Raw genomic sequence first — 9,368 nt, 5'->3', positions numbered from 1 at the left:
GGTTGGCCCAGGATCGGACATTGTTTCGTTCTGCTGTGCATGGGGTCGCTATGAGTCGGTTCCGACTTGATGGCACCTGACAACAACAACAATAAGACAGATTCCTTTTCTGGCACTCCATGGTACTTTCAATATTCCACAATTGTTGTTGTTATGTGCCGTGGAGTCGGTTCCGACTCATAGCGACCCTGTACAGGTTTTCCGAGGCTTTTTAAATCTATATGGGAGAATGCCTCGTCTTTCTCCTGCAGAATGCTGGTAGTTTCGAACTGCTGATCTTGCAGTTCACAGCCCAATTCGTAACCACTATGCTACCAGAGCTCCTTATACAATATTGTAGCTCAAATGCAATTCTTGTATGGTCTTCTTTATTCATTGCCCAACTTTCATATGCATAAGAAGTGATTGGGTCAGGCATACATCAGTCCTCAAATTGGCATCTTTGCTCTTAAATACTTTAAAGAGGTCTTTTGCAGCAGATTTGCTTAATGCAATACATCCTTTGATTTCTTGATTACTTCTTTCATGAGCACTGATTGTGGATTCAAGCAAAGTGAAATTTTTGACAACTTCCAATCTTATCTTCACTTATCATGATGTTATTTATTGATACAGTTGTGAGGATTTTCATTTTCCTTACATTGAAGTGCAATTCATAATGAAGGCTATAGTCTTTGATCTTCATCAGTATTTCAAGCCCTCTTCACTTTCAGCAAGCAAGGTAGTATCATCTGCATATCAAAGATTATTAGTATTTCTCCAATCTTGATGCCAATCCAGAGTCTGATTATTTTCTCTGTATACAGACTGAATATATATGGTGAAAGGATACAACCCTGATTCACACCTTCCCTAATTTTAAACCATTCAGCACCCCCGTTTTGTTCAAACGACTGCCTCTTGGTATACGTACAGGTTCCTCATGAGTGCAATTAAGTATTCTGGAATACCCATTCTTGGCAACGTTACCCACAATTTGTAATGGTCCACATAGTCAAAAGCCTTTGCATACTCAATAAAGTACAAGCAAACATTTATCTGGTATTTCAGTCAAGATCCATCTGACGTTAGCAATGATGTCTTTGGTCCCATATCCTCTTCTGATTCCAGCTTAAATTTCTGGAAGCTCCCTGATGATGTACTACTGCAATCATTTAAAAAATTATTTTCAGTAAAATGATATTTGCATGATATTACTACTATTGTTTGATGATTGTCACATTCCATTGGGTCACCTTTCTTTGGAATGGACAAATGTATAGATCTCTTACAATCAGTTAGCCAGGTAATTGTCTTCCAAATTTCTTGGCCTGCCAACAGTGCTGCATCAGTTTGTGGAAACATTTCAGTTTGTATTCTGTCAATTCCTGGGCCCTTGTGGGTTTTTTTTTTTGTTTTTTCCCAACAATGCCTTCAGTGTTGCTTGTACTTCTACTTTCAATATCATTGGTTCTTGATTATATATTTCTTGAAAAGACTGAACATTGGCCAATGCTTTTTAGCAGAGTAACTCTGTTTCCTGCCATCTTTTTTTGCTGTTTCTAACAGTTTTCAATATTTTGTCCATAGAATCCTTCAATATTGTAACCCAAGCCTTGAATTTTTACTTCATTTCTTCCAGCTTGAGAAATGTTGAGCTTATTCTTCCCTTTTGGTTTTCTAACTCTAGGTCATTGTACATTTCATGAAAATATCTGATTTTGTCTTCCTGAGCTGCCCTTTGAAATTTTCTATATAGGTTTCCTAAATTAAATAAAATGTAAGATGTATCATTCCAAGATTCTAACACACTGTATTCTAATTCTAATTCAATTCCATTAACTAGTTGGTTATATTACACAAATCATTCGCTCATTCCGAGTTTATATTTGTTTAAAAGAGAGCAGGATGGTGAGAGAGAGTTTTACTGGTAGGTTCTAAAGTCAGGTGAATGTTTTCCATTTTTTTTGACCAAGAAAAATATAATCACACTTGCTTGAACTTTATTTTAAAAGATGTGTCTGTTCTTTACTCACCATCACAGCCCAATGGGACAGGAGGCCTAAAAATGCCTGTTAGCTACATTGCGTTTCACTGCTACTTACAGAGAAAGTAAGCCTCAAGTAATTCACTACTCTGCCCATGGGCAATTGAGCTATGCCTGTTTCTTTCTGGACATCATTTTAACTGTATTTTCCAGTCTTCTTTGTTATTAGAGCTGGTCAAGTAGCTAAGTTCTACCCAAAGGGATATGACCAGAAGTACTCTTTCTCACTTCCAGGCTGGCCCGTGAAATCCACTCATGATATTGGCACATCACTTTTCTCTCTAATACATTCCCAATCAGTACCTAGCCTGAATTTCTACTTCAGGGCAATTCTTGAAAGCCTGAGGTAGACATTGGTGGATCTTGTCCTGTATGATCAAATAAAAACACAGATCAGGAATATTCATTTGAAATTTAGTGGAGTGAGAAATACATTTCTGTTCCACCCATAATTGAGGGTTATCTGTCAAAGCAATTACCATTCTTTTATCTAATGCAAAGCACCCTAGGATAAGTATTAGACTGTGAGTAAAATCTAAACATCTCAAAGTGAACCATTCTGCCCTACATGAAAGGTTTCCGCCTTTCCGTATCTACTTCCTTTCCTACCAGTCAGTCACACCTTACTCATTTGGTTCTCCTTACACTGTTCTCTTTCCTGGTCCTTCAGCACACCAAGCTCATTCCCACCTCACGGTATATGCCTGCTACTCCGTCTGCCAAGGAACTCTGGTAGTGTAGTGGTTATGAGTTGGCCTGCTAACCACAGGGTCAGCAGTTTGAAACTACCAACTGTCCCATGGGAGAAAGACGAGGTTTCTGCTCCCATAACAGGTCAGAAACTCTACACAGGGTCATTATGAGTTGGAACAGACTCCACGGGACACCATCACTCCCTCTGCCAATATTACTCTTCCCTGTTATTTGAAAAGTTAGATTTTTTTCATTATTCAGAATTAGCTTAAACAATATCTTCCCAGAGAAGCCTTCCTTGATGGCCCTGTATGAACTGTATAAAAAATAGCCTCTCTCAAGACTCTAATACAATCTATGTATCACATTTCCCTGCTTATGTAAATATAATAATCTGTATTGATCATTTAAATAATTTTGTTTCTTTCTCCCCAGTACACATGCACACTTACACTAGAATAGAAGCTTCAGTCAAACTGACCCTTATTTGTTCTGTCTCCAATGTTTACTGACACCGAAAATGTCCAATAATATTTACTGAATAAATTAATGAGTGATAAGAGAAGGGAATAGAGGAAAAGAGAGAAATGTTTGTGCATTAGAGAAAAACATTTACTGCATCCTAATAATAAACTCCTACTATTTAAGTCCTGGGTATATCTCTTTCGTATGCATTTTTTGTTGTTGTTGCTAGGTGCCATTGAGTCAGTTCCAACTCATAGCAACCCTATGAGGAACAGAACAAAACACTGCCCAGTCCTGCACCCTTCTCATAATCTTGCTTATGTTTGAGCCCATCGTTGCAGCCACTTTGGCAAACCATCTCTTGGGGATCTTCCTCTTTTTTGCTGACCCTCCACTTTGCTAAGTATGATGTCCTTTTCCAGGGACTGGTCCCTTCTGATAACATGGCTAAATTATCTGAGACAAAGTGTCGCTATCTTCACTTCTAAGGAATATTCTGTCTGTACTTTTTCCAAGATAGATTTGTTTGTTCTGGCAGTCCATGGTACTTTCAACATTCTTTGCCAATTCTACAATTGAAATGCATCAGTCCTTCTTCAATCTTCTTTATACATTATCCTGTGCATTTTTAAATTGGGTTATTTGTCTTTTTCTTGTAGCAGTGTTATAGTTTCCTATATATTTTAGAAATGAGTCCCTTGTCTGATGTGTCATTGCAAAAGATTTTTTTTCCATTCTGTGGGCTCCCTTTTTACTCTTCTGGTGAAGTCGTCTGATGCACATAAGTTTTTAATTTTTAGTATGTCTCAATCATCTAGTTTGTCTACTTTTGTTTGTGTAGTTTTCAAAATGTTTGTCAGTCTGTGTATTCCCTGAATTAGTGACTTCACAGTTGTCCCTATTTTTTCATTGATGACCTTCATAATTTGGGGATTCACATTTAGGTCTTTAATCTATGCTGAATTGGTTTTTGTATAAGGCATGGGGTGAAGGCCTTGTTTCAATCTTTTGCATATCGCTTTCCAGTTCTGCCAGCACCATCTGTTGAAGAGACTATCACCTCCCCCCTTATACACTGTCTAGATTTCACATGCATAATATCCTTTCAACTTCTTTTCTCTATTTTTCAATGTGCCTGGTACAATTTGTTCTTTGTCTGCAGATGTGGCAATCTGCTTCCATAAAGCAAACTGTCCAAAAAAGGAATTATTAATTCTGGTTGGAGACACCAGGAAATGCTTAAAATAAGAGGTCTTCACAGTATGAGAACAGGAAAGGGTACAATTAGCTTTTATTGTTTCAAGCAACAAGGAGAATCTGAGCTCAGAGATTCAACATTTAACAGGAGAGCAAGGCTTAGGAAAGACACATGAATTAAAAAAGCGGCTGAAAAGTGTCCAGAAGTTAGAAGATCAATAATCACCTTTTGGTAGGAATGGTCTAGCCAAGACACCCTGCCATTCTAGGTATATTGTTATTGCCACCAAGATATAGCTGAGTTTGACTCCTCTCAAGTTTTACCACCACGTAGGTGACACTGAAGATCCAAAGCCTCCAACTGTCTACATTTTTATCATGTGAGTGTGTCAAGTGGCTATCTTTTTGACTTCTATGCTATGAGATAAGAGAGTATCCCCAAATGATAGGTGCGTTCCAGAAAACCATACTTACAAAGGCACCCAAGTGTGAAAATGCATGGTGAGCACCTTGATTTAACTAAAGAAGTGTCAGATGGGGTCAAGGTAATACTGACAGAGTTTTGAGGCTGAGAAATCCTAGTGACAGTGGTTAAAGCTCTTGGCTTCTAACAGAAATGACGGTGATTTGAACCCACCAGCCACTCTTCAGGAGAAAGATGAGGAAATCTGCTTCCATAAAGAGTTCAGGATTGGAAACCCAACGGGGCATTGCTACTTTGGTCTATAAGGTCACAATGAATCAGACTTGACAATACAACAATGGGTTTGGATTTTGGGAAGACTGTAGTTCAAATGGGAAGAATGTTGAAAACCAGGATCAGAAATTTGGGCACTATAGAGGAGACAATGTACTTTTTTTTACCGCCCTCTAAATGGAAAGACTTCTAAGTTGAAAATTTAGAAGGATAAAATACTTTATGTCTCCACCCCAACCCCATATTACCAACCTCAGACATACACAACAACAGGCACTTCCCTACACTGTAGTCAATAAATAAGATCTGCTAAATAAAGCAGAATATTGGGGATTAGAAGTTGGTATCAATTTATGATAGGAAAATATATCAAAAGACAATGAGCAGAGACAGAGAAAGTGGCTTCGTTGGCGGCGGCTCAGCCCGGGGACAAAGGGTGGGCGGATCGATGGGGAGGGGCGCGGCCAGGCCAGGCCCGGGGGCTCCGCATGCTGCAGCTGCCCCAGGGCGCCCCCGCCGCCGCCCGAGCCGCGGGTACCCCAGCCCGCGCGCTAACCCTAGCCAGCGGCCGGGAGTCAGGTGGCGGGCGGCCCGGAGACGGCGGCACAGGGAGAGGCCCGGCGCACGCACTTGGCCACGGCGGCCGCCATGGCGGACAGCGGCCACGGACCGGGCAGTGGCGGCCCAGGGCCCCGCGTCTACTTTCAGAGTCCCCCTGGGGCCGCAGGCGAGGGCCCGGGTGGCGCGGACGACGATAGCCCAGTCAGGCGCCAAGGGAAGGTCACAGTCAAGTAAGGAGCTATGGAAGTGCCTCAACCTGGAAGAGTGGATCTTGGAGCAGCTTACACGCCTCTACGACTGCCACGAAGAAGAGATTCCAGGGCTGGAAATTGACGTGGATGAACTGCTGGACATGGAGAGTGATGACACCAGGGCTGCCGGGGTCAAGGAGCTGCTGGTTGACTGTTACAAACCCACTGAGGCCTTCATCTCTGGCCTGCTGGACAAGATCCGGGGCATGCAGAAGCTGAGCACACCCCAAAAGAAGTGAGGGTCCTCAACCCAAGTGAATGGTGGCTCCCACAGGACAGTCGCTGTCCCCCACAACCTTGTAGCAACAGCAATACCTGGGGGGGGGGGGGGGACCTCTGCAGCCAGGCCTGGTGCCATGAGTAGGGCCCCCTGTGCCCCTGACCCAGGGGCTTCTTCCCCTGCCCGCTCAGTTTTCCATCTTTGGGGTTTTTTATTGTTATTAAACTGACGGGACTTTTTGTGTTTTTATATTCACTTTGTGGCCTTGGCCCTTTAATAAAGTTAGGAGATGCCTTTGATGGAAAAAAAAAGACAATGAGCAAAACAATCTTTGGAAAATTAGACAAAGGGATCATTTTCTTCTCTAAACTCTATCCCTTTTTCCAGAAACCTGGAGATACTACTCCATTCTCTTCTAACCTTCCCTTGAAGGCATCCAGTGTAATAGAGGAACTAGTTCTTAAGTGTGAGGTCACTTAGACATGATTCCAATCTATGCTCTGCATGTGACCCTGAGCAAGCCCTTACCTTTTCTCATCACCAGCTTCCTCAGCTGGGTCTCATAGTAACCAGCTCTCTGCTTTGACAGTTTAGCTTGCTAGGGAAGTCTTCCCCTCCCTGCATCCCATGTCTTCACCTTACCCAACCCAGTCCAGAAGTTCTCCCATGCTTCACCTCCCCATGCTCAGCCTAATAGTCACATTCACTCATATGCATCTTGAAGAAACTTGTGATCCCAGTGAATAAAACCTTCATGGCACAATCTGGGGCCATTAGAGAGTTACGTTTGTAAGGGCATCTCCCAGAGATGTGTCCATAGCATTGGCTAGTAATAAGTTATGCATTAGACCACATCTGATAGATTGAAAGTGTTCAGCTATTGTAAAAAAAATCAATAAACTCTTAGTGGGCAGAATAGCACCACAAGTAAGTGTATGAACTCCAGAGCTCATCTATATTGCTAGGAGTTGCTGTCAAGTTGATTCCAACTCTTGGTGCTCTCATGGGCACCTTGGAGAAAATCCGGGCTGTGGCGTTTACTGATTATACATCTTGGACAAGTTACTAAAACCCTTTCTGTCTCAGGGAGGACAGCTATCTACAGCATGCAGTTGTTGTCAGGTTTACATGAATTGATATATATAGAGGCCTTAAAACAGTGCCAAAATCAAAGCTGAAGTTCAGTTAGTCACATGAACAGGGAGACCTCTAATTATAAATGCTACATTTTCATGTACTTTTCTTTAATTCAAAACAGCCAGCTTGTAATACGAAGAGACATACAAACTCTGACTCAGAGAGAAACACCTCATGTTCCTGCCAAATGAACGTCAGGCATGCAAAGCTGTATGGGATAAGAAGCATACTTTTCACTCACTCATGCATTGAGGACAAGAGATGGCCCAAACTAGACAGAGACATCACATACACACACACACATTTCTTATTATAAAAATAGTTATGTTGTTGTTGTTGTGAAGTGCCGTCGAGTTGGTTCCGACCCATAGTGACCCCGAACAGGGTTTCCGAGGCTGTAAATCTTTACAGGAACAGAACGCCTCATCTTTCTCCAGCGGAACAGCTGGGTAGTTTCGAACTGTTGACCTTGAGGTTAGCAGCCCGATTCGTAACCACTACGCTACCAGAGCTCCTTAAAAATAGTTATAGTATAGTATAATAGTTATAGGAGTTCTGGTGTGGTGCTGTAGGATAATGTACTGGACCGCAAGGTCTGTTTGAACTGCAAGGTTGGTGGTTCAAACTCACCAGCTGCTCCTCGGAAATCCTATACAGGGTCACTTTGAGACAGAACGAACTTGACACTTTACAATAACAACAATAGTTATTAACATGAGCTCTCAGTGACAATTTCCTGACATGCAAAATAGGAACAATAATAATACCTACATCAAAGCATTCAACCCTGGTCTGGTGCTGTAGGATAAGCACTGGACTGCTAAATGCAAGGTTGGCAGTTCAAATCCACCAGGCACTTTTAAAACCCTATACAGTGTTGCTATAAGTAGGCACCAACTTGACACACACAACTAAACAATATCAAAGCATTATTGGGAGGGTTAAGTTATATAGTTAATATGTTTTCCAAAAGAACAGAATGAGACAAGTAGATGTTAAATATTATATAAGATGATTGGCCCTGGGCTGATTTTGTTGAGCATTTACAATGGACTACAGTCTATAGCTCACCTAACCCTCCAAAAAGGGCATCATACCCATTACCCAACTGAGGAAATGGAGACCTAACAAAAATCAGAAGCTCATGCAAGACCATAAAACTAGGAAGTGGCAGAATAAGGATTTAACTTTAGTTTGCTTGTCCAACATGTTATTTTTTTTTTTGTCTATTTCTCACCCTTTATTACTTTCTATAGTAGATGAACTTTATAAGTCAGAAATTGTCCAATATTGGCAATTTTAAATAGTTCCATGTATACTCAGAGATGTGCTGTGCAGAAATCATCAGAACTCTTACTACCAATTCTCCTTCCTTATTTTTTGCATTTACTTTCTTTCTTAAATTCACAGCTTAATGTTCAGTAGGTATTGACACTGATCTGAAAGAAGCAACACTGGAAAAAATATATGAGGATAAGATTTGATCTCTGTTCTTAGGTGGCCATAATCTAGTGCAGAAATGAGACTAATTTACAGAAAGCAAAACAATGAAGAAATGTTCATTGTTTTGAAATGAATGAAAACATCCTGAAATCAACTTCAGGGCCTATCCCGAACTCAGTTAAAGGGTAATTTTAGAAGCAACCTGCCTTGATTTTACAAACTCTCAGTTTGGTTTTCTTTAAAGATAACTTTCTGGCTAGTCAAGATTAGAGACATTTCCTTAATGTCAAGGAACTATGTAATTCAGTAGGGTTGGTACATTTTCTCTGTTAGTGACTGCTTGCAACTACAAATAAGAGGTACCATATGAACAAGAGCCAATGATACTCAGAGAGGAAGCCCAAAGTGCATTGAAAGAAGTGGCAAAGAACAAGGCACCAGAAATTGATGGAATAAAAATTGAAATCTTTCAAGAAAGTGAGACGGAACAGGAGGCACTCACTCATCTCTGCCAAGAAATTTGGATGACAACTATCTGGCTGACTGATTGGAAGAGATCAATATTTATGCCCATTCCAAAGAGAGGTGACCCAATAGAATGCGGAAATCTTCGGACAATCTCTTTGATATCTCAAGTGAGTAAAGTTTTGCTAAAGGTAATACAGAAACGGCTACAAT

General features: G+C 41.0%; 1 pseudogene; it reads left to right on the top strand.

The window, feature by feature from the left end:
• Positions 1–5,566: 5,566 nt before the first annotated feature.
• LOC102838780 lies at positions 5,567–6,129 on the top strand (annotated as a pseudogene).
• The last annotated feature ends 3,239 nt before the right edge of the window (positions 6,130–9,368 follow it).

This window comes from Chrysochloris asiatica, unplaced genomic scaffold (assembly GCF_000296735.1).
Source record: "Chrysochloris asiatica unplaced genomic scaffold, ChrAsi1.0 scaffold00196, whole genome shotgun sequence".
Classification (NCBI taxonomy): domain Eukaryota; kingdom Metazoa; phylum Chordata; class Mammalia; order Afrosoricida; family Chrysochloridae; genus Chrysochloris; species Chrysochloris asiatica.
The sequence above is the reverse complement of the archived record's forward strand: the minus strand, read 5'-3'. Positions and strand labels throughout refer to the sequence as shown.